The sequence below is a fragment of the Protopterus annectens genome, chromosome 5.part1, assembly GCF_019279795.1.
Source record: "Protopterus annectens isolate FY-2018-M chromosome 5.part1, PAN1.0, whole genome shotgun sequence".
Lineage (NCBI taxonomy): Eukaryota > Metazoa > Chordata > Ceratodontiformes > Protopteridae > Protopterus > Protopterus annectens.
This window is the reverse complement of record NC_056736.1, coordinates 305,762,477-305,787,933: the sequence shown is the minus strand read 5'-3', so window position 1 is coordinate 305,787,933 and position 25,457 is coordinate 305,762,477. Positions and strand designations below refer to the sequence as shown.

Here is a 25,457-nt window from a genome sequence, read left to right as displayed (position 1 = left end):
ATCAGGCTAATAATTGAGTACAACACCCCTTTTGGTATGTACCTTTCCAGGCACCTGCAGCAATTGGAGGGACCACAAAAGTTCCTCACAAGGAGAATTCATGGTATTCAGCATCTGTCCCATGTGGATTGGCTGAAATCACTGTCACTTTACTCTGTTTTATATAGACAACTCATAGGCGATCTCTGCCTTGTGTATAAGGCAATCTCTGACTCTGCTTTACTGGAAATGCTGCAAGTCCAATGCCTCATGGGTAACTTGCTCTAAAGACCTTAACCTGGTATGTGCCATTAATAGAATCTGCTGGCAGGACAGATTTGTCTCCCAGAGGTTACCGCACCTGTGGAACATTCTCCCAATTCATGCTGAGCATAGCACTACTTCAAGCGCAATATGAACGATTGGATGGGTAACCATAAATTCACCCCAGGGGTTCCACCTGTGCCTCTCTTGGACAGGAGCAATAGGTGCTGATCGTGGAAACAAGGGCAGAACGTGGCTAGGCTTGTAAGGGCCCTAGGGCCATTAACCTAATAACTTCCTACGATCCTATAAAACATTGTATTAAAAGAAGAGATTTTAGACATGTTAGGTAAGGAATTCAAATTTTATACACACCAAACAAGCCAACATAGCAGACGTACTAAATGCAATTTGTAAAACTTTATATTAAAACAAGAGCATTTTGATTAATTAGTTAAGGAACTCAATTTTATACATACCAAACAAGGCGACACATTAACTGCTTTAACTCTTTTACACCTGGTAAAAGTAAAACTTCATACCTTATGATGCCTACTGAGTTCTGGTTGGACCCCTTTTGCCCGAACTATTTTACTAAAAATTAAATTATGGAACCTGATATAAAGAAATCAAAATACCTTTGAGAACTGTAAAAGTAAAAAAAAGTTGTAATCCACAAAATGAAGCAGCTTTTCAGGCAAAACAATAAAGCCCTGAGCAGGACAAGCTTAGAAAATTGTGAAAAAAACCCACGGACGGCTCAGCACACTTCAGTTCACTTTATTCCACAGAAACACAGCACATTAACACTCCACCATACGTTTTCGTTTTAAAAATCACTTCCTCAGATGTGGGCTGTTCAAACTACTAGTGCTTTTATACCATTCACTTAATTACATTGATTAGGTTAATGACTTAATTGAAAGGTTAATTTAATTTTAAACCAAAATTTTTTCTTGTAGAACATCCTGTTGTAACTACATTGAATGGTATGCCGAAAATACATAAAAATATTGTAACTCCAGCCTTTAGGCCCATAGCAGCTGGAGGTGATGGCTAACCGAACTGGTGTCTTTATACGTAGAAAGACATTTAAGACCCATTTTAGACAAGTATGCTATTGTTTTGCGTAATACAGAACATTTCTTAAGTGATTTTTACTCTTTTCTTGAGATTTATGGTGAAACTGGTACAGAGATTATGGTAACATTAGATGTTACGTCTCTGTTTACGGTTATACCTAGCCAAATAGGTCTTACCTATGTAAAAAAAAATTCTTAAAGACGGCTCTCTCACTGATGAAAAAATATAGTTTATTTGCTATCTTATAGAGCTGGTACTAGAATTTAATGTTTTTCTATTTGAAAAGAAATATTACTTGCAGACCTCTGGCATAGCTATGGGCACGTCCTGTGCCAATAGCTACGCCAATATGGTCATGGCATACTAGGAAAATGTAAACATCTTAAATGTTGAACAATTTAATGTGCATGTAAAATTCTATCAGCGTTTTGTTGATGACCTGTATATTTCTTGGAAAGGAGACCTTGAAAGTTTAAATAATTTTCTAAGTGCTATAAATTCAAGTACACCCTTCCTTAAGTTTACTATGAAACATTCTTGCACTTGCTTTCCTTGATGTTACTCTGTATAGGGGCATAGATGGAAAGCTGCACACAGAGATATAGAAAACCCTGTTATACACATAGTTATCTTGAATGTAATAGTATGCATCCCACTACATATTTCTGAAAATGTGGTAAGAGGCCAACTTTTAAGAGTTTCTAGGCTCCATGACCAGGAACAAGAATTTGGAACAATTATGTGTTCCACTAGTATGGAATTTATAGAACATGGTTATAAACCCTTTGAAGTTAGTAATGCATGTGAAAGGGTCAAGTTTTTTTTTTCACGTAAAGAAAACATAAGAAAGACTGCCCATAATAATAGTTATAGCAATGTAGCTTATTGTATGGATTTTAGTACTGACAGCACAGATATAAAAATATTATTACAAAAAATTGGCATATTTTATCTTCTGATCCTAGTCTACATGAGTTTGTTAGTGCAGCCCCAAATGTTATCAAAATAAAAAATATTTGAAAAAAGAGCTTTGTTTCCCTAATACAAGTAAACTAAAACAACCTAGTATTGTTTTGGTACCTCTGTCTGTGGTAAATGTACTTTTTGTAAATACACTGATTTGTCTAATACGTTTATACAACCAGACAATGGTTAATTGTTATGTTTTTAAAGTTAAAGCTAATTGTGACACTAAAAACTTGGTTTATTTAGCACAGTGTGTGACTTGTTTACAATTTTATACAGGAAAAACTAATAGGCGACTTAAGGAACGAATTAGAGACCATTATTGTGCCAGTAAGGGCCATAGTTATAGCGCCTTAGCTACACATATACTAGAGAAAGGCACTAAACATTGGTTCAAGTTTATGGCAGTAGAAGTAATTTATGAAAGTTTTAGGTTGGGTGATATAACTAATGTCACAGAAGGGAAAGAATTAAGATAGATTCTTAAACTATCAGCACATAGAGGTGCAGGTTTGAATGAATCAGTACCTCCTTAAGCCAGTTCTGAAAGAAAGAAAGCTTATTAAATAAGTATACTGCTATAAACTTGAACCAATGGTTAGTGCCTTTCTCTAGTATGTTTAGCTAAGGCACTATGTTTTTATGGCAATAGCCTTTTATGGTTTCTGTCTTAAAAGAAAGCTGTGCCTTTAAATTTTTATGGCTATTGTACTTGAATGTTTTTTTATCGCTAGATATTTAATTGATTGCATTTTAAATATTTGAGATGCTGCTGATTTTTTGTATGGTCTGAAGAAGGGATTTTATTGCGAAAGCGCTCACCTGTGCTCAAATAAAAGTCTATTTGGTTTTTACACTGCTCTTTGCCATCTGCTTTTTACTGGTTTGCTGTGGTCTTGTGTTCTACATTTTTGTTCATACTTTCTTCATAATGAGCAATATTTATCAGAACAATACCATTTCCCTTTGTCAGCTTTCATATTTCTAGATTACCTTGATTTCAAAGATCTGTTACAGCTGTTCCATCACTTAAAGATAAATTGAAAAAAATCTTCAAATTATATTTATCATCAGCCATATTTCGAAAAACTTGTTCACAAGCTTTTTCAAAAAAAAAAAAACCCTGTAAAGTACTATCTAAGGAAGGAGTAAAAGTACGTTTCTTCTTAAGAACTCTTTTCTTTTTAAGAACCACAGAATCCTTATCATTGAAACAAGTTGTATTATTTAAGATGCATTTCAAATTCATTTTCTAACAAATAATTTAAGGTTAATGATGAGCTTAGATAAATCTACCCTTTTACTAGTGATAAAAGAAAACTCCTTGGTTAACACAACATAATGAGCATCTTTAATGTAAAGCCCATGCTAAGTCTATCGTCAACAGCCATGACTCCAACGTCTTGATTCTCCTCATCCTTTTGCTCCCCCTCCTCGTCTTAAATGAAAATTTGCATTGAAAAAAGGAGCAGGAGCTATTTTTTTTTTTTTTTGATGGTGGTCAAAGTCTTTAACAACAACTAGGCTCTATATTAGATGTAATTTTCATATCATATTAGTAGTCTTTCCTGACACTTTGGTAAGATTCTGAAGCTTACCAGACTGGCAACGCATATCCTTTAGATAATAAATCTTTTCATTCTAGAGATGCTACCTACAATGGTGCTTCAGACAAGAATATAAACTAAGAAAGTGTCTTTTGATGTTAGTCCCACCGAGACTTTGCTAACTGATGAATACCAAGGAGTCAAGAAAGACTACTTTTATTTTTTGGAATTTAATTTTAAGTGTGAGTCATGTGATTATACAGTTCAGTGTCAGATGAAGATCAAGTGATGCTGCATACTCTTTTTAAGTGTATGCAGATTTTGAATAGATAGTTAAGATGATGTTATTGGGTATTTATTAAAAGAATGAAACAGCTTAACTCTATTCACTTGAGCTGCTTGTGGCTGTGTCTTTTCTTCTGTGTTTTTCGCATCATTTTGGATTACTTGTTTGTGTTTTTACCACACTGGTACTTCAAAAAAGCCGTATTACTTATATAAACACATATAAATATACACACACACACACAATATATACATTATATATATATATATATATATATATATATATATACATATATATATATATAAATAGAGAGAGAGGGGGGGCACCATATACATTAAGAGGGCCCTCCTGCACCCTTGTTGCAGAAGACTATACAGTAGTCTAGGACCCATATGAGTTGGTGATTGTTGGAACAAGGCTCAGTCTTGGGCTTTCCTATTGGTTGGACTGTTTGAAAACGGTTTTACTTAGCTGATATTTAAACACAGCATTTGCTGGGGTTTATGCTTAGTTTACTAGAGCTCCTCAGAGTTTGGTCTCCTTAGCCTGAGTTCTGAAGTCAATCTAAATGAAATCCAAGGCATTCTGTGAATTCTACTGAAAAATAAGTATTTTTAAACCTTCTTTGGACTTTTAAACTGTTTGCAACTGTGCTGCCGCCTATTAAACTGTTTTTATTGTTTGTGACTGTTTTCTGCACTGCCTATTTACAGTACTTGAGCAATTTATAGCATAGGCTAGATTCAGACTTGCTCTAACCAGACAGTTTGGTATTTTCTGAGCACTAATGCCAGTCATTTTACATTAAGAGGGCCCTCCTGCACATTTGTAGCAGAAGAGTGTAGTCAAGGACCATCTGAGTTAGGGATTGTTGGAACAAGGCACAGTCTGGGGCTTTCCTAATGTCTGGATTGTTTGAAAACTGTTTTACTTAGCTAATATTTAAACACAGTGGGGGGGGGGGGGGTTAGCACTGCCATGTACAGATGCAAATGTTTAAAAAGTCAAATTTTCCCTAGATAACTGCTAGGGAACCCTCCTAGGCTTTCCTGCTTCTCGGCGTGCAACGCAGTTGTGCACTGCTGCCCAGACAGCAACCCAGCTGAGCTTTCTGAGGCACCAGCACAGGTTTCTACCCCTAACCCTCCCGTAGATTAACTGATTTTACTAGTTCTACAACAGAACATAGTCCATCTAGCCCACCCTCTGCCACTTATTACAGAATACAGAATCCTAGCATTATGGAAGTTCAGTTTTCCACCATTTCTCCAGCCAGCCTGATTGACATGGACATTCTGAGGCAATGTAGCAACTGCCTCATGTATACAGACAACCTACTACTCCTAAAACATGCAAATACAATACGTGAGAGATGTATCTATACTATGAATCTGGAATCAATGCTCTCTTTCTCTCATGTATCAACAAACCAAATACCAAGCAGGTTGTCATCACCCACACTCCACTTCCCACACACACCAAGCACACAACACAAACCAACACACGTGGAGGTACTCACTAGAAATATACCAAAAGAGCAAAGTCCTTAAAAGCACAAACCTTCTGCAAACATTACAGTCCCAACAGCACCCACTACACATAACAACACATGCATTAGTGTCTCACCCAATAAGCTCCTAAGTCACAATATACCTAAACCAAATGTCTTTTCCATAGGCAACTGCATAGTGAGACACACATGTCCCCCTCACTAGGCTGGACAAGAAGGTCACAGTCAGCTACCTGTCTGGTGCCAATCAAACACGCACTCAAGGCTCTCAACAGCAAGTACCATTATGACTCTGTCATAGTCCATGTTGGAGTGAATGACTTGAGACGTACCTCACTAGACTATATGAAGAGAAACATTATGTAGCATTCAGATTATGTGTCCCAGGCATGTATGTCCCTAGCCCTAAGCAGCATTCTTCCCTCACACAGGATGATGCCACAATCCAAATGAAAAATGATTGACTTCAACAACTGGCTTAGCTTCTTGTGTCAATCCAAGGGGATCCAGTTACTGATAGCTTGGGATGATATGGTCGACCAACCATGCTTTTTTGTCAGAGATGGTCTTCACCTGTCCTGTCCTGACACTGGAACAGCATCACTGGTGCTCTTGGCACCTTCTAGTGATGGCAACCAGCTCCTCACAAGTTTGAAGTCCTTCCTGCACTTAATCTCTCCCTGTTGGTGAATTGTCCAGATTAAGTATGCTCCCATTATAGAACTACTAGTGCAAAAGAAAAAAAAAAGGGGGTGACATTTATATTTCCAAAAGATCACTTCAAATCTTTCAGGAGAGAAAAAGAGGACAGTGGGCAGATTGGGTTTCCAGACATAGACCAGAAAAAACTAATGTTCTGGTAAGTACACAACTTATGTATTTCTCAGGTCCTGTTTAGTGACTGGAACAACAGGACAGATTCCCCAGCTAATGTGGGTAGCCTTTCAAAAAAAGACATTATTTACTCAACCAGAACATTCCATGTTTGCTGTCCATAATCTCACCTTCATTCTTGATGGTTGGGTTTGGAACCAAGCATCGGTTCCAACTCAGCCACATACTAAAGTTCGAGAGCTTTTACTGGCTCAAGACTATACCCTATCCCATGATGCCTAGGGACAGATACCCAGATCTCGTTTTTAAGTACCAATCACTAGATTATCTAACCCACCAGGGTAAATACAATAATCCTCTGTCCATGTCTCATGAGGCATGAAGGGAATCAAAGAACTTATGACCAATTCCAAAAAATTCCTCTCGATCCTCCACGAAGGGGGAAGGAGGGTGGGATGCAAGAATGAAGACGAAATTATGGACAACAAAAATTGAACATTATGGTGAGTACATAACGTCTTTATGTTATGTTGTCCTATCTCGCCTTCATTCTTGATGGTTGGGGACAGCGTCCCCAGCACCTTCTTATTCAGGTGGCTCAGGGGAATAAGCTCTTCAGAACAGTGGAACCAAAGGAAGTCCTGTTCCAGGAGGCGACATCTACTTTGTAATGAGTGATAAAGGTATGAGGGTTGACCCATGTGGCTGCAGCACAAATAGAATCCAAAGGCAGTCTGGCTTGAAAGGTAGTGGAAGTCGACATAGCTCTAGTCAAATGGCCTCAGATTTTTCCTGGCAGCTGCTTATGCTGAGAACTATATGCATAAGTAATGGTGTCTGTAAGACATTTGGCTAAAGTGACTTTTGAAACTGAAGTTCCTTTTCTATTCTTTGAGAATGAGAGCAATAATTGATCAGATTTTCTAAATTTGTTCTGTGTAAGTAGAAGCTTAACTGCCTATGTACATCCCCCATTGGTGAAGCTTATATTCTGCCCTGTTGCCATAGTTGGGGAAAAAAGACAGGTAGTTCAATAGACTAATTTAAATTGGACTTAGAACATACTTTGGGCAGAAAAGAAGGATTAGTTCTAAGAGAGACTCTGTCTTTGTGGAAAATCAAATAGGGAGGACGGATAGATAGAGCTTGCATTTCTGAAACCCTCCTAGCCGAAGTAATGGCTGTTAAAAAGACTGGCTTCCACGATAAGAACTTTGATGGACAAGAGGAAGCTGGCTCAAATGGGGTGAGATTTAAAGCAGTCAGTACTAAATTTAGATGCCATGGAGGTGGTGTTTCTCTTATTGGGGGGGCGGTCTTAATACAAATGTACCTCTCAAAAAGACTTTGCATAATCTGTGAGACATTATATTGGATCCCATGTCTCCTATGTGATAGTTGGATATGGCAGCTAGTTGCACTCGTATAGTGGCCGCAGCTGCCCCTTGATTAAAGGTTTCTGCTAAAATTCCAGAGTTGTAGTTATAAGGGCTGTAAAGGGATCAATATGATTTTTGTCAGCCCAACAAAAAAAACTTTTCGTTTGCTAGCATAAAGTTTTTTAGTTGTGGTCTTGCGCAATGAAACTGGAATGTGAAGCACTGCTGGGAACATGTCTGGAAGCCTGGCTAAGATGGGAAGTGGAGAAACCAACCTGTCAGTATGAGGGTTTGAAAAGAGGGATGGAGCATTCCTGACTGATGCGTCAGAAGATCTGGCACTGAGTCCGGGATCCAAGGCTCCTCCTGGAGATGGGGCCATAGGAAGGGGAACCATATTTGATGACGCCAGTGTGGAGCAATGAGAATTAGCTTGCAACTCAACAATTTGGCTCTCTAAAGAACTTTGGGTATTAGTGGAAATGGGGGAAATGCATAAAGAAGTCCTGGGGGCCAATTGTGAACAAGTGCATCCCTGGGTGACTCCCCCAAAGGGGGGGGGACTAGGGCAAGATAACTGCTGCATTTGGTGTTCATGGAAATGGCAAAGAGGTCGCAGCAAGGCTGGCCCCACTTGTGAAAAATTTGGTTAGCAACTTCCTGTTTCAGGGACCACTCGTGAGGCATAAGAATTGCCTTGCTTAATTTGTCCGCTATCACATTGGACTTTCCTGTGATATGCATTGCGATCAGAAAATGCTAAGAAGATATTGCCCATTGCCATACTCTCTGAGCCTCTCAACAGAGGGGGTAAGATTTGATTCCGCCTTGTCTGCTGATATACCACACAACGGACATACTGTCTGTCTGAATTGCAATCGCACCTGGTGGAAGAGAACTCTGGAATGCCTGCAAGGTCAGAAGCACCGCTCTCATCTCTAGGAAGTTGATGTGCAAGTGGTATTTGTGTTCCTGCCAAGTCCCTTGGACAGTCTGTCCCAGATAATGCTCCCCACCCTATCTGGGAGGCATCCGTGGTCACTGTAGCTATGGGTTGGTTAAGAACTAACAGTTTGCCTATCGTCACCCCCATGAACTGAAGCCACCATCGTAGACCCTTCTTGCAGGTGCCCGTAATGAGGATCTTAACTGACATGGGCAACTCCTGCATGGACCATTGAGCAAAGAGTAGCCACTGTAACATTCTCATGTGTATAAGCGCGGGACTAATGTTATTGCAGCTGCCACTGAACCCAGTACCTTGAGAACAAACTTTGCCTGTACTTTCTTCTTCATGAGCAAGATAGATATTTGATGGCGCAACATTAGTACCCTTTCATGAGGGAGTTTTGCTACCATACCTCTTGTGTTTAAGTCTGCTCCTATAAAAGGTAATATGTTGTGAAGGCAACAAGGCAGATTTTTTGAAATTTATGGTAATGCCTAGCTGTGAACAGAGATGAATGGTATTGTCCCTTGCCCTGGTTAGTAGATGCTCGGTGGTGGCAGTTAGGAGCCAGTTGTCTAAGTACAGAAACACCCGGAATCCTAGACACCTCAGGTGAGCCGTGACTACTGCCATGCATTTGGTAAACACTCTGGGGGCTGTAGTGAGACCAAAGTGCAGCACTCTGAACTGGTAATGGCTGTCCGGAAGCATAGATACTCCTGGATCGTCCATTCATCTTTATGTGATAGCATGTATCCTGAAGATCTATTGAGCACATCCAATTGTCTTGTCCCAGAAAAGAGAGTATAGACTGCAGTGTTACCATATGGAACTTTGCTTTCTTTACGGACTTGTTCATTTTGCTGAGATGCAAAAAGTACAGTTGAACATAAAGATGGCTAGATGGCGCCATTTCTAAGTCTGCAGTAGATGCCTTCGCAAAGGCATTGCGGCTAAATTTGGATAATATTTAATGTTCCAAATAGTAAGAGAACAAACACACAACTGTTAAGCTTATGTACATTCAATTACAAACAAATAGACACGGGTATGGCCCCAAATGCCTGAAGGATGGCAAATACCTAAAATTAGATTAGGTCCAAGGGTGGGTAATCCTGACTGCAGATTCATTCCTATCCCAGGACATAGTGATTTTATGGTACATACAATACATCACTATGTCCACTTAGGGAAACAAATAGACCCGCTAAATGGTAGTATACCATATGTCGGATAAAACTAGGAGGAGGAAAAAGAGAGATATAAAGGTAGTTATGATCCCTTGAGAAACAGCAGTGGATTCCCCTGTATTCCGGGATCTAGGTAAAAGGTAGTATTCAAATGCTGCTATGTCCTACAGGAGTAAAGTAGAGATCTAATGTATGTCAAATATGCCCCTCAGCAGCCCCAAGCTGTAGCCTGGTAGCTATGGTTGGTATATTAAGGTGAGTGGCTGTGATGTTCTTGACTGTTTTCTTTGATCTGTAGAATTAAGGTTGCATATGTAAATTGAAAATCCATTTTAGGGTTCTATTTGTCCAAAGGGAGTAGCAGCTGTTGCATATGCTGCCATCTTTCTTTCAGTTTTTTCTATTGGATCCTGTCCTGTTTTTCTTTGGGAAGAATTATGTATGTACAGTAGCTGATTTTCCTTTCCTCTCTAGAATCGTACTTATCTATAAGAATTCCCTTTCTGTGGATTGCCACAGTTTTGAACATGGAAGATTAGCCCTTTTGTGTTGCCTTAGGATTTGTTAGTTCATTTCTATTCTCTGTGGAAGATCAGGAAGGTTGCACCATTAATGATCAGGCATCAAGGTATGCAAATTGATTTCTCCCTGTTCAGGCTTGATCTTTGTAGATCGGTATTGTAAGCAGGCTGTTGCTGCTGGTGAGAAGCATTGAAGTGTCAATTTTTGTTCATGATTCAAGTTGGGATGGAAAAATGGTGGTTTCCTGGGAAGTTTTTAGTTTTTAATTCCTCTCAGTGCTTGTGCTGTGGCAAAGGATGCAGTCTTCAGGGAGGGTCCAAGCTGTGATGCTGAAATAGGAAGACAGAAGATCCAAGTGGAAGAGACAAACAGGCCAAGTTGGAAGATGCTGCCTGCCAAGTACTCCAGGATGTTGGCTGAGTTTACCAGTGCCACATGCTGCAGCTTTCACAGTACTGTGATGAGATATCTTGTTCCAAGCTGTATTAATCTGCTCTTGTAATGGAAGGTGAGATTGATTTTCAATTTTACATAATTTTATCTAAAGAGCTCTGTCTTTGGGTTAATTGGATGTATGTAATGTTCAAGGCAGTTAATCTTCTCCCTTTTCAGGTTGGATGCAGGATGTATCTTTTTGTTCTGTGTATTGTAGTTGGGGATCAGATGCAGTGTTATGTCTTGTTCGAGACACTGGAGTTTTCCCTAGGTACCAATGTTGCCTTGGTTTGTTCTTAGCTGCAGAGGAAGATGATTTGGATGCGTGATCCTTTAGATGCAGAGAGCACCTTCAAGATCAAAGATCAGGAGTAGGAATCGCACGTGTACCTGATGGCATTTTCAACTGAAAGCCTGGGAGTCCACCTGACAAGCTTTGGGTCTGAAATATAAAGGAGTGCATTCTTTCTTTAGTTTTGAATGATTAAGAGGCAAGTGTATTTAAGTAAATTTGTGGCAATCCGTGAATCATTATGATATGTTTGATTTTTTTTCCAGCAAAATCCATTAAGGTAATTCTGATTAACAGATTCACAGTAATATGTCTGCTAGAATGTTTTCTGGTAATTGACAAATGTTGCTTGTAAGCCACCAATGTTGTAGTCCAGTGCCAGCATCCATAGGAGGTACAGATTGTGTGCTCCCTATTGTGTGCCTCCACACTGTTGATGTACCACATATGCTATGGTTTGGCCTTCAGGATGGATGTCTGACCACCTTTGGACTTGAGTCTGAATGACTGGATTGTAATTTTTGTGCAGAGCGCCAGCTCGATTTATGTGCAAGCTTTGCTGTCACTATGTCCTTTGTCCTTGTATGCACTTGTCCAACATGTGATCATAAAAACAGGAGTCTGGACTTGAGCCCACCTGACTTGGCTTGGTTGGCAATCCAGTGTTTTGTTTGATGTGGGTGATTGGCCTGCCTGAGCACACCATCTTGCTGATTGCTTCAGGGGATTGATTATTGGGTTTTTGGTGGCTAGGCTGTGCTAAATTTGAGACCACAAATTCTTTACATGCACCATAGTTTTCTTCTCATATGTCTGGAGTGATGACCAGAATTAATTAGAATGCCATAGCCATGAAGGGGCAGAGCTTGCAGTTTGTTTCTTGCAGTTAGATGGTTTTGCTTTGTTTGTGCATAAAGTAGAGTAGAGTTGATCTTTCTTCTCTGCAGTTAGTGCTGCCATTTTGTTTTGATGTGTCCAGCTCTGGCTCCAGACAGAAGGTTCTAATTTGGGATGGGGAATTTGCCTTGCTTTTTTTATATTCTTTGTTATCCAGGGCTTACAGCATTTAAATGACTCTTTTTTGTAAGTCTGTTAACTTGCTTTTGTTGTCGGCCTTGATCAGGCGGTGAAACATCAGTAGGGTAAATTTGGATTGTCATTGAAGTGCAATGAAGGCAATTGCTGTGATGGCATTTATTGAACACTCTCTGCAATTGTAGATGCCTGAAGAGGGGCATGCTGAGAGGTTGATAATCTCTGATCCTGCAAGAAATCTGACTATATAGGCATGCAATTTGGTCAGAATGTGGAGGACATGCAGGTCCTCCTCATGTATGGAAGAGTCCAGCCAGAGACAGCACAGCATAGGAAGAGCTGTAGGAGTCAGCATTTTTTCATTTTTGGAACAATGAAGAATGTGTTTAAAAGGACAGTTCAGTAGGCCTCCATATGCTCTCTTCTCCACAACAGGAAGAGAGTCTGGAGTAAAATCCTTTCCTTGTTCCATAGGCTTTACCTTCTCCACAGCTTCTTAATATTCCTCATATTTGCTTTAGAGCTTCTGCCCTGCCTGTTGAGTCCTTGGTTGGTTTTTTATTCCTCTCATTCCTGGGTTTGTTGGGAAATGGAACCTGGTCCCTTGGTTTATAGTTTACCCAAAATCCATTTTCCAACCAAAATTAATAGCTGTTCTTAAGCCATAGCGCCTTCTTCCACAAGGTCAGCTCTGCAAAGCACAGCCTGGTCACTTGCCAGATTGTGTCACTGTGATTGTGTTGTTGTAGTGGTGGCTGCCTAGTGCCTGTGGCTGGTTGTTACTGGTCCGCTGGTGTCCCCCTGTGCTCACCCTGGATTGGTTCTGCCTCTTGAGCGACTATTTCTGCCTCTCTGTGTCTTAGAAGTCGGCCTTTGAATTCTTGTTCCTTAAGAAGTGCGAGGTTGCTAAGGTTGAAAACTCAGAAATCTTGCACTGTTTTACCTTGTTTCGCCTTCTTTTCCATCTTTTTCGAGTACAGTGGTACTGTTTCTCTTCCATAAATTGACTGGGAATGGGTGCATCTGGGTGCTTTGATTTGACATGGTCTGGTAATGCCTGCTCTAATGCCCATGCATGTCTCACAATGCTGTACCCTCATATGGCTGATCTAAAGAAGCCTCCAGTGCATCATAGCTGCATTTTTAATAGAATGGTTACTAACCCCTGCTATATGTTGTTTCATTTCCTGAACATACTTGGTTACTCTTATCTCTTCAGAGATTGAACATTTGGTTTGGTTAACTAGTTCTTGATAAACCTCTTTGATCATATAGCAGTGACAGTTCTTAGCAAGCCCTAGTGTAAGAGCAGAATTGTAAACCCATTACCCCATCTCTAGCAGGACCTGGTTCCCTTTCCTTAGGGAGGGGTAGGGAGGGATGTAGTTGCTGCCACAGCTTTAGGCCCCTGGGAGATGATCTCCTCTGGGATGCAAGAGGCCTTGTATATGGTGTGATAGTGTCAGGGACCCCTATGGGGCCTATGGGGGAAGCAGGGGCGGACTGATCGAATCAGCAGCAGTGCAAGCATCATTAAATGCAAGGTCTACACTGTGGTAAATGCATATGGTACTACTCAAGGTACTGGAAATGGAAAGAAGGTTTCTCTAAAGCCTTTTCTGGAGTCCTAAGAGAAATCTTTCCCCTGCCACTGAAATTGTTCCTCATGGCATGCAAGGTTTCCCGAAAGGAATCTTCTCAGGTGGAGGCTTGGAAAGGGGACTCTCTTCAGCATCAGAGTCTTAAGTAAGTTCTTCAGAGTCCTCAGAGGGGTCTGGGAGTCAGTGGAGGATCAGATCATCTGTGGATGGTCTGGGGCTCTGGGCTCTCATCTGTCTGCCTCTTCTCTGGAGGTGGAGGGTGGTCCCCTGTCTGGCTGGCTGGGAGGAACGAGATAAAAGAAATGAGATCCTCTGCCAAAAAGGGGGAACTGGGAACTGGCCTGTGAGGAGGGGCTTTAACAGGCTAGGCACAGTTTTGAAGCTTTAGCTGCTTTGGCAAAGGGCTTAGCCTTAATGCGCAGCATTTGCCTAGCTAGCCCACGCAGGGGTTGGGATAAGTCCCAAGAATATGTCGAACTAAATTCACGAGAACATGCGAAACCTTTGGATTAATTTGGATTTCACCCACCAGGTTAGAAGAGGCCTCGGTAGAAGGCATGTTTTCGGCTGGGGAAAAGAACAGCTTCGCTTTTTTTGTAAACCGAGACACTTCGTCTTGGTTTACTTAACAGCGGTCCCCGAAAAAACTGGGACTGCAGGAGTGGTCCTTTTCCTTCGTTTTTTGGTTTTTTGTGAGTCCCGGAGGATCGAATCAGCAATAAAAGCAAGCAAAAGCCCAAGCTAAGAAAAACCATTCCGACCGGCGTCCGGCGCGTAAAAAGGTTAAAAGAGCAGGCTGTTGCTACTGCTGTGATCGTGACCTAAACCTAAACAAGGTAAGCAAAGTTAAAATCTTTCTTTATTTATTATTTGAATTGTTAGTTAAAAAGTTGTATTTTTTTTTCTGACCGTGAGGGAGCAAAAGAGAGTCCTAGCAGAAGGTGCTTAGCTTTTAGAAGTCCTCGAAGTAGTATTGGTAGTAGTAATCTCTGGTTCTGACCTGACGACGCACGCACTTGCAAGAGCTGCTTAGCCACCGCGGCAAGAAAAGACTGAAAGAAAATGGCGTGGCTGATGCCGCTATACGAAGAACTGCTATGTCATGTGTGTGGTGCCCGACACCAGCCAAAGCCAGACCAGACTTTGGAATCCGGCCGACCGAAGGGCTGCCTGACGACAGGACAACCCATTTGTAAGGACTGCAGATGCATCCTTGAAGGACATCTGGTCTCCAGTCCGCTGTTTTCTTCAGAACTAAAAAGAACCTTGAGTAAATTCCAGATCTGGCTTGGTCTGCGGGGACTTCTTGGATGACTTTTTTTCTAGCAACCTTTGAATTTCTAGGGTTGCTTGATCCCTTTGACTGGGTGGTATTGTCTGGGATGGATCTTGATGCAGCAGTGGAAAAGAGAAAGGAATATTGTATTGCCTGGATATGACCGACCATACCCATTTTTCTTGAGTGATATTTAGCCAGGCTTTTGGGTACAGTGATCATCTCTCCCTAGACTGCCTCCAGAGGTGGACAGGCGGGCCTCCTTTCAGGAATGCTGGAAGGGCCTGCCAGAGAATGTATCTCTGTCGCCCTGATTCTGTGGACCCCCTCTGCCGCAAGGGTGGCATCTTCCATTATTTCCCCCTCTCCCCCTGGGGAAAATTCACCACGTGCGTCTAGCGAAGCTTTTGGGGACTTCTGGAACCACATTCTTCTGCCCTTCTGACCTTTGGGATAAGGTCTGGTAGGGACTGAGAAACGTACTCCCACGGTAGACAGAGTTTTACCTTCTTGTTCGCACCTGGGAATAGTCTCTTTTACTTATGACCCGAACAAAGATGAGCCATCAAAAGGGGAGTTAATAAAGGAAGACTTGAAGGGTTCAGCAAACTCAAAGATGCATCCAGGAATGTCTCCTCAGCATACACTCAACTGTACAGATTTTTGCAGAATGTCCAGATTTTTGCCTAATATTTTTGGTCTGTTTTTCATAAAATTGTGGCTTTCTGGCAAATTAGTGGCAAATCATTAAATACTGAAGTTAGAAAATAATGACAGAAATTTGAGTTTTAGACTTTAATCTCTTCTGAAAATTCATGCCAAAGCAAAACCTGTTGTACTATCAACGTTCTAAGTTTGTAAGAGCAATATTGAAAAATTGTCCCTATTTATACGGAAACACCCGGAATACCACTTTTTTCATGGCTTTGTCCAGATTTCTTACTCTACGAGGTTGAGAAGTATGCTCCTCAGAGCTATTCTTGTGCTTGCTGCCCTACTCGCTCCATTGGGTGCATAGGAAATGAGGCGCATGGAGGAGTTTGCTACAGAGTTTAAGGTCACAAGCTGAGAGTTTGTCTTGTCAGGCACCCCTGCAGCTGTAGTAGCCTGGAGGGTATCTCCCAGCTCCTTGAGGAGATCCCTCTCAAGTCGAGTAAAGTGAGATAAGTAATTCAGCGACCTAAGAGTAAAGGCCACTGAAGAAAACATATGCTTCCTGTCCATCGTTCTAGACTCCTTATTAGGCGGATGGACAGATGAAGTTTTGGCTAATTCCTTCTTGGTGACCACCTCCACCACCATAGCATCTACTGGGACACCTTTAGTCAGGAATTGTTTGTCATCTGGGGCTGTAATAAATTTGTTGGGCCTCCTTGGAATGGGTTCCACAGATTCTGGGAGCCACATGCATTTTGACTGACTACACCAAGGAGCTGGTCGAAAGGTGGAGACACCCAAGAGGTGGAGGGTCGAGATCCAAATGCCTCAGGTATACAGACTCCTCTTCAGAAGGGTAGATGGTCTTCCAGCCACATCTCTGCTTCAGGATTTCTAAAATGTCTGAAAAAAAGACATCCTCAGAGGGTGACCGTGGGGACCCTCCTGAATCCTCTAAGTCCGCATTCGATGTGACAGACTCAGGGGAGTCTAGATGCTTTCTCTTACAAGTCCTCTTCCGAGGGACCTCCTCAGAGGGATACTCTGGGGAGGTTTCAGAAGAGAATGGGTCACCCAATGGGGCATCCTGTGGCATTGGTTCTCTACGCTTGAGCTGGAGGGATGGTATAGAGGTTGCCACTGGTCCTTTCGAGGGAAGAGTAGCTGGACAGAGGGTGGAGCAGTCTGAGGGGACAGCATGCTACTCATCACCTCGAAGGCACCACGATCCTGGCCCGAGAGAGCCTCCGGCTCCGAGGAACTGGGAGATCTCCCCCGCGGCAAGAAGGATGGCTCCACGACTGATGTGGGTTCCGAACTCACCTGCACCAGAGCCCTGAAAGGAAGAGTCAGATCCAACAATGGTCCGATTTGACTCTCCTTCCCTGAACTAACGAGGGAGTGTCAGCTCCCAGATCCTTCGATAGAAGACAACATCGAAGAGATTGGAGCGGAAGTTGGGACAAAGACCCCAGCTGTGGGTTTCAGACCCGACGGTTCCACCACAAGGACCTCCAGGTACTCCGGCTCTGAACTTGTCCGAGTCAGAGGAGAAACAGAAGACAAGGCAAGTGCGGTTGTTGGCTCCACTTCCTTCTGGGCTGGGTTCAAAAGAATTTTTGCTAAGGCCAGTGTCCAAAGTAACCTCTTGACCACCTGCTCCACATCACTGTCTGAGAGACTCCTGGAAGATCGAGAGGAAAGGGTGGAGGATCTATGGCTACCAGCCACCAACTGCAGAATGGGTGACTGTGGCATCAAAGGGACAGGTTCCAAGGACAGTGACCGGCTCCTTTTTTGAATTCGAATCGGCTCCGACAAAGCTGCTGGGGCCAATGTAGACTTTGACTTCTCAGACCCGACAACCTTCAGATCTGAAGCAATATGTTTCTCTGTTTTTTAATCGGCTCAGAAACTGGAGCTGAAAAAGCAGATGTTTGTGTGGGCTTATCAGAGGATTTAGAGGCCCGATTCCCTTTGATGGCCACGTCAAAGGGTCCCTGCAATAAGCCCCTGACAATAAGTTCATTTTTGCGTTCCTGCAGGACCCTGAAACTGTGGCAGACAGAACAGAAATCCTACAGGTGAATGGCGCCTAAACAGTAAACACAACTAGTGTGCCCATCAGTCAAAGACATCTTCTGTGTGCATGAATCACACTTCTTAAATCCAGATTGCTTTACTTCCTTTGCAGAATCTTTAGACATGCTGAGGATTAGTTAACAACAATAACCAGGTGGTGGCGCTGCGGTAGCACTGTCGCCTCACAGTTAGACGTTGCCCGTTCGATTTTCAGTTAGAGCGTTTTCTGTGCGTTGACATGCATGAATGGGCGTTCCTTCATTGAAGGTTGTGCGTTAGGCCCTGCAAGCTAGCACGTAAAAATCAACTGCCAATCATTAGCGGACCGGAGTTCCGCTGTGGCGACCCCTAACCGGGAAAAGCCGAAAGACAGTTGTACTAAGAAAAGGAACACTTATTGAAAGTTATAGCCCCAACACAGTACAGTAAGGCACAAAACACAATTATCAAAGAAGGTAGAAGTTATTATTTATATATATTGGGGGGGGCTAGAGGAGAGGTCTCTAACTTAAACTACGATCTCCTCTAGCATGAGGAAAATCCCTAACTTAAACAATGAAACCTCACAAAAAAGGGAAGCAAAAAGGGGAAGGGAGCCCTCTAATTAAAAATGGGCCAAAATAAAGGGGGCAAAAAATGAATCCTCTAAGGAAAACTGATAAGATCAGGACAAACTGAAAGTTAGGCGAGGATAGGGTAAGAAGAGGCCTGAGACAATGATGGCCCACACAACCAACGCTAAATATCTGCGAAAAACAACCAGTAAGCACTTAAACTGCCAAGACAAAGCTGCTTTACAATAAACTAGAGACTTTTAATACTTTTACTCCAAGATAGAAAAAATATAAACATAAATCAAAGACTTAGCCTGAGCCAGTGAAAAGCAATCCCGAACCAGTAAGTGGCAAACGAGATCTGGGTATCTGTCGCTAGGCATCATGGGATAGGGTATAGCCTTGAGCCAGTAAAAGCTCTTGAGCTTTAGTATGTGGCGGAGTTGGAACCGCCAAAAATCAAGAATGAAGGTGAGATAGGACAACATAACATTAATTGTTACAAAAGAATCCCTTGTTCTGGAAATAGAGTCAAAGCGACACTGCTTAGCAAAGGTATGTAAACATGACCAGATGGCCACTGCTGTCAAGTGCTAGAGTAGAAGGTTTCTTAGAAAGGCCATAGACGTGGCTTGAGCCCTGAATGTACATTTGGTGGCAGGGTTAGCTCCTTACCAGCCTTGTCATAACAAAAGGAGATACAGTCTATAATCCACTTTGCTATTGTAATATTAGACATTTTCTGAACAAGTTTTGCTGATAAAAAGCTAACAAAAAGTTGTTTGTCCTTCCTAGATTCTTTTGTACAGTCCAAATAAAATTGCAATAATCTATGAACACCTAAGCAATACAGAAGGTACACCCCAGTATTAGAATGCTTTGGGGAAAAATACAGGCTAATCAATATATTGGGTCAAATTAGCCTATTTAGCAACTTTGGATAAAAAGGATGGCTTTGTTTTGAAAGAGACATTGTCTTGATGGAAAAGAATGTAGGTGTACTGTTAAGACAAGGTATGCAACTCTAAAATCCATCTTGCAGAATTTATGTGAATAGAAATGCTGTCTTCCACGATAAGAATTTAACATCAACTGAGAAGGGTAGTTCAAAAGAAGGTCTCAGTAAGGACTCATTTAACATGAAATTTAGATCCCAATCTGGTGCTGGTCTAGTTAGAGAGGGACTGTAATGGAAGATACCTTTAATAAAAGCTGTACATGATTACTATACACCCCAGAAATGGCTTGAAAAGACCTCATGGAACGATGAGATAGCTGCCAAGTGAGCATTAACTGAAGAGTGGCTAGCCTCTTTGCTATATAATGCAGTCAGAAAGATTAGAACCTCCTCTAATGGTGTTAACTCTAGTGAGACATTTTTGCCCTGGGCCCACAAGGAAAACACTTCTCCATTTGTCCCAGTAAATCTTTTTAATGGCACTCTTTTGAAAGGCAGTAATAATGTCCACAACCTCAAGAAGGAAACAAGAGTTCCTGGCCATTATAGGAAATGAAGAAACCAAGCAGTTACACTAACAAACTGAATGTCCGGATGATGCACTCCAGATGGATGAGGTAATAGAGCAGGGCTCTGTGGAAAAGGAGGGGTCCCTTTGTTACATGAGGCCACAGCAAGGGAAAAAGTCTGACAGGGCCAGAACAATGCTATGAGAATCAGCAAGGCCTTGTATGCTTTGGCTTTCTGTAACAGTCTTGAATTCACTGAAAGAGGAAGAAAGTTGTAAAGTAAATCTGGCAGATAATTGTGGGAAAATGCATCTCTTAGTAACTGTCCTTCTGTTGAAAAGTAGGGGCACTTGGTGTGAAATGGTAAAGCAAGAATGCAACAAGGTTGTCTCTATTTGTGGACTAAACTGTGTTCACTCTGGTATTGACAGACCATTCATGGGGAAGCAGAATTTTTCTGCTCAATCCTTCTGTACTCACACTGCTTGTCTCAGGTATGTGCATTGCCATTAGAAAGCTTTGTAAGACCAATGTCCATTCCAACATCCTCATTGCTTTTTTTGCACAGTGTACCAGATCACGTTTCCTCTTGCTTGCAGAAATACTAAACCACTACTATGTTGTCTGATTATACAGTAATTGCAACTTGAAGAAGCACATCCTGAAATGTCTACAATGCTAACAAGACCGCCCTCATCTCAAGAAATTTAATGTGCAAGGATGCCTCTTTTATAGACCACAAACCTTGTATCATCTTGTTCAGGAAGTACCTGCCCCCATCCAAAGAAAGAAGTGTCTGTGGTTACTGTCAATTTAGCAACTGGCTTGGTAAATGGAGATCCGGTTATCAAATTTTGTGAGTGGGTCCAGCATTACACACTTTCCATGACACCCCTTGATAATCTGACTGTGTGATACATTGGTTGATAAAAATAGTCCCACTGGGTTCAAAGGATCCACTGTAGAATCCCCATGCTTAGCATGTCATGAGGGACTGTTTGGTTCAAGGTAGCTGTTAAACCTAGTACCTTTAGGATGCTTGATGCAGATGGTCTGTGCTGAAGGAGCAGAAGTGAGACCTCTTCTATTATAGCTGGGAGTCTCTCGAGGTAAACTTGCCAGTTGATTTAGAGTGTTGGTCTGGAAACCTACCTGGCAGGGGGAATACCGCGATCAAGAATGTGGTTCCCTAGGATGAGGATCTTCCACTGCACACTTTTTTGGGTTGACCCCCATGACTTCCTTAAATGTGGGAAACTCAATTGCATAATTTATGGTATTTTGGTACTGTCTCCTTTAATTATGCTCCATTCGTTGTTTTTAGCAGTCCACTGTCTCCCTTCCTTAAGTTTATTTCTCTTCTTGTGTAACCACTTTCAGGTCTGAGCCAGTATTTTTTCAGTGATACACTCTTGCATACACTCCTGCATTCTGGCTTTTTCTCATTGTTTGCTGATCTGTAGGGTTGTGGTAGCGTGTGGGCTTTGACTTTACAAAGTCTACAGAAACCTTTTTACATTACACAGTTGTTCAAACAGTCTAAGTGTCTTTTTTTTTTTTTTTTTACTGTTATCACCATTAGTCAGGTCAAAGTGATATTGGACTAACTCTCCTACTAAAACTGTGTGCTAGAGCAAAAAAAAAAAAAAAAGACTTTCATCTACAAGCACCGAGTTCCTTTTACTCATCTCTCTCAGCAGAATTGTAGCTGTTTAAGTTTAGTCACTGATGTTTTTTCTCTCTTTGCCAAGTTTTCATCCTGCTCTGCTCACCCTCCAGCCAATGCTCGGGTTCACTCTGCTCCCCATACCCTACCCCCAATTCTCACCAACCCCCTCTTACTCTAGATTTATACTTCCATAGAATCATCCACTCAAACCAATACCAACAGTTACCTCGAGAAGAAAACAATCGACAGAATTACTCCCAATAGTAACACCCACTCTAGTTTATCACCAAAGACTCTCAAACTGTCTTAATCCTTGCCCCCTATAACTATCAAATTACATTTCTACAACCAAGTACCCTTGTAACATTTTTAGTCCTAATTTACAACAAAGATAAAAAACAAGTTAAATAAGATACCCCTAACTCAGATTACTTTATTATTCCTCCTCACTCTACTATACTTAATCACCAATTACCAAATCCACCTCCTTCAAATACTTAGGACGTCAACCAATCCTCACAAAGTATATCCTCACAAAGAATATCAACATATATCCAGCCTTACTCCATAACACCCTATCTCGACAAAAAAAATATCTGATTTTTTTTATCTATAAATATCTCAAAACTAAGTATCCAAATTTACAACCAAATACCAAACCAAGACCAAAATAAAAGTGGCCACACACTTCCCTCTGTAAAAATCAACTAAAAAATTAGCAGATATTCAACCGCAACCCAGGTTCCACTGTTCATAAAATCATCAATTCCAACCCCAAAATACACCAGTCACCTAACAGATTTCAGCAAAAAACAGAACCCAAACTCACCTTACTAAATATGAACTTAAGTATATGCAATAAAATCCATGACATATATGCATACCTTGCCACATATGCCCCTGATGTAGTCATAACTACTGAAATCTGGTTAGAAAAGAAATAAAGGATAATCAGATCACACTCTCCAGGACACAATATACTCGGGCATGACAGACAAAACAAATGTGTAGGTGATGTAGCAATCATCTATACAAATTCCCTAACCATCACCTTAAATCCACTAGAAATACCCAAATCTAACAATGCTGAATTTTAATAACATTCCTAAAATTCAGCAATAGGTAAACTATATGTTTAACACCAACTTATATACCCCCAGGGAATAACATTGACACTGCTAAAAGCATCAGGTGTTGGATATCCAAACAAAGTAACTATGAAGCTATAATACTTGGACACTAATATAAACTTTCAACTCAAATTCCACTAACTCCCACTGAATCCATAAACTTGTTCAACTTCAGACAATTAATAACCATAACTACTAGAATCATAAAACTTCAGTGAGACACTCAACATTAGACTGGATTCTTACAAACAAACCAGACAAACTGACAAAAGTAGGCTGCCTCTCAGAGAGCATAAGTGACCATATATCTACATATACCATTAGAGCCATAAACATATTATCCATAATCAAATATGAAATACAACCAATTTCAGCAAAGATATTTTTAATGATACAGTAAAACAAAATAACTGGAATGCACTTGGAAAAATGCCATGAGACACTGCTGTAGAACAATTTAAAAACATATTCATACAGACCTTAAATAACGTAGCACCAGTACTTAATAAAAGAGTAAAGTCCAACCCCACACCATGGCTGACAAAAAAAAGACAATAAAATTCAAGATAAAAATGGATAAAGCCTGGAAAAATTGGTATAAAATAAAGTCAAAACACCTTCCAGCAATTTAGACATATTGAAAACTTTGCAAAATTCCATGTCAAACAGGATAAGCAAACATACTGTACCAAACTACAAGACAAACATAAAAAAAACTCAAATCTTTTTTGGTCATCACTAAACTACTCCATCCTGGCAGACCACCACTCCCTCTCCAAAAACAGACAATACAACAGACTATCCGCACAGAGTTTAATTCCTACTTCACACAATCAATATTATCTGTCTTAGACAATAATACATCTGCCCCCACCCTCTTTACCCCTGTCCAATCAACACCACCCACAGCTCCTTAATTTTAGTCCAATACCTACCTCACTCATTAGGAAGTTGCTCTTTAAACTAAAAACTACTTCCATAGTTGTAGACCAACTACCATCAGACTACCTAAAAATGGCCCCAGAAGTCATAACCTTCCCTATGTGCATACTAATAGATCCACAGCAGAAAGAAAAGCCCCATCACTGTGGAAACACTCCTACAGCATACTTGTAAAAAGGTGGCACATCTACAGAATTTAATACCTAAAGGCCAACAGCAATTCTCTCAGCCCTCTCCAAAATGCTAAAGAAATACCTCCATATGCAGCAGATGCAATACTAAACCTCAAAAAACTGTTCTTTGAAACACAACATGGCTATAGGCCCCAGCACAGCACCAATACTGCTCTACTACATTTTACCAATAGAACAAACCAATATAGATACAATGGTCTGCTTCAGTCCATGTTCTTCTACCTGTCAAAGGCTGTTTCGCGCCAACAACTGCTTGTTTGACTCTCTTCAATGGGACTTTCACAATACTCCTTGCAGTTTCTTAAGTCACCTACCTGGAAGGCAACAAGCTGTGAAATGACAAAAAAACTACTCATCCCAGAAATTCCAAGATGACTGCACACTGAGTAACAACTTGTTTCTAGCTCTCTGAGTGCAAAAACAGAAATTCAGCAGAGAAAGACAGTAGACTTCTATTTATGCTTAAATTTCAGTAACTAGTTAGTAAGTGCACTGCCTGGATGCCAGGAATAAAGAAATACAGAAGAACTGGAATAGAATCGGCTACAAAAAGTAAGGAAGAAACACTGACTGAGGAAAGTTTTACAGCTGTTCAGCAAAAAAGCAATGCAACCTTCAGACATGATCTCCAATAACCTACAGGAAGATATTAGACAACTGCATACAGACCTAGTTAAAATAAATAAAACACTGATGGAGTATATCAACACAAACAACAAAAGGCTGGAAAAAATGGAAGAAGCTTTAAACAGATATTCAGATGAGATGATAACTCTACAAAAATCAGAGGTCAAAATGAAGAAAAGGCTGGCTGAATATGAAATTGCTCAGGAAGAGATATTTCAAAAAAATAATACAATTAGAGGACTGTGTACTTAGGAAAAAAAGTGAGATTTTCAGCTTTAACAGAGAAGTTGGAAAGAACAAACGGCATTAATTTTATGAAAGCACAAATAAACAACTGGACTGGTATTTCACAGCAGGAGTCATTAGTTGAAAAGACACATTGTGTATATGTTCCAAAACTAGCTATAAGAAAGCAACCTAGACCTTTAATAGTAAAGATGCAATCCTACCAGCAGAAGGAGTTGATTCTGACAAAACTGTGGCAGAAGGACAAAATACTAAAAGTGAAAGACAGCAGAATATTTGTGGAGAATGATTATTCACTGCATACCAGGCAGAAGAGGAGTAAATTCATTCCACTATTCAGGGAATGTCAAGACGCAGGTGTGAGACTCAAGCTGCTATATCCGGCTGTCTTTAAGGTATTCTTCCCTGGAGGGACAAAATCATTTTTTGATGAAATGCATGGTAAGGAGGACAAACAAAAGTTTGTCCAATAAAAAGTGAGCTGTGAAACAGAAGGAGATTCTGTTTCTTGTTCTTCTGGTAATAAAGACCACAGACAGACTGTCTCTACCTGTGAAACCTTTTCAAGTATTTCAATGGAAAATGTTGGAGAGAAAGAAGGGAACACGAGAGTTGACTAGAAGAATTGAGAGTACACTGGAAATGAAGCAGAGACAGAATCTGGGCAATGGAGAACAGTAATAAAGCCAGTAACAATGTGGGATTACAATGCTGAACAAGAAAATCTGGCAATATTGGACT

The 25,457-nt window shown here is 40.9% G+C and overlaps 1 protein-coding gene and 1 non-coding gene across 3 annotated transcripts in view; one reads left to right on the top strand and one right to left on the bottom strand.

Moving 5' to 3' along the window:
- Nucleotides 1–25,457, bottom strand: part of UGGT2 (UDP-glucose glycoprotein glucosyltransferase 2) — a 4,352,373-nt gene that overhangs the window by 3,987,828 nt on the left and 339,088 nt on the right. The gene's annotated exons all lie outside the window — the stretch shown is intronic.
- Nucleotides 21,053–21,220, top strand: LOC122803675. The gene has a single exon (XR_006365137.1). It is a non-coding gene; the product is annotated as a U1 spliceosomal RNA (small nuclear RNA).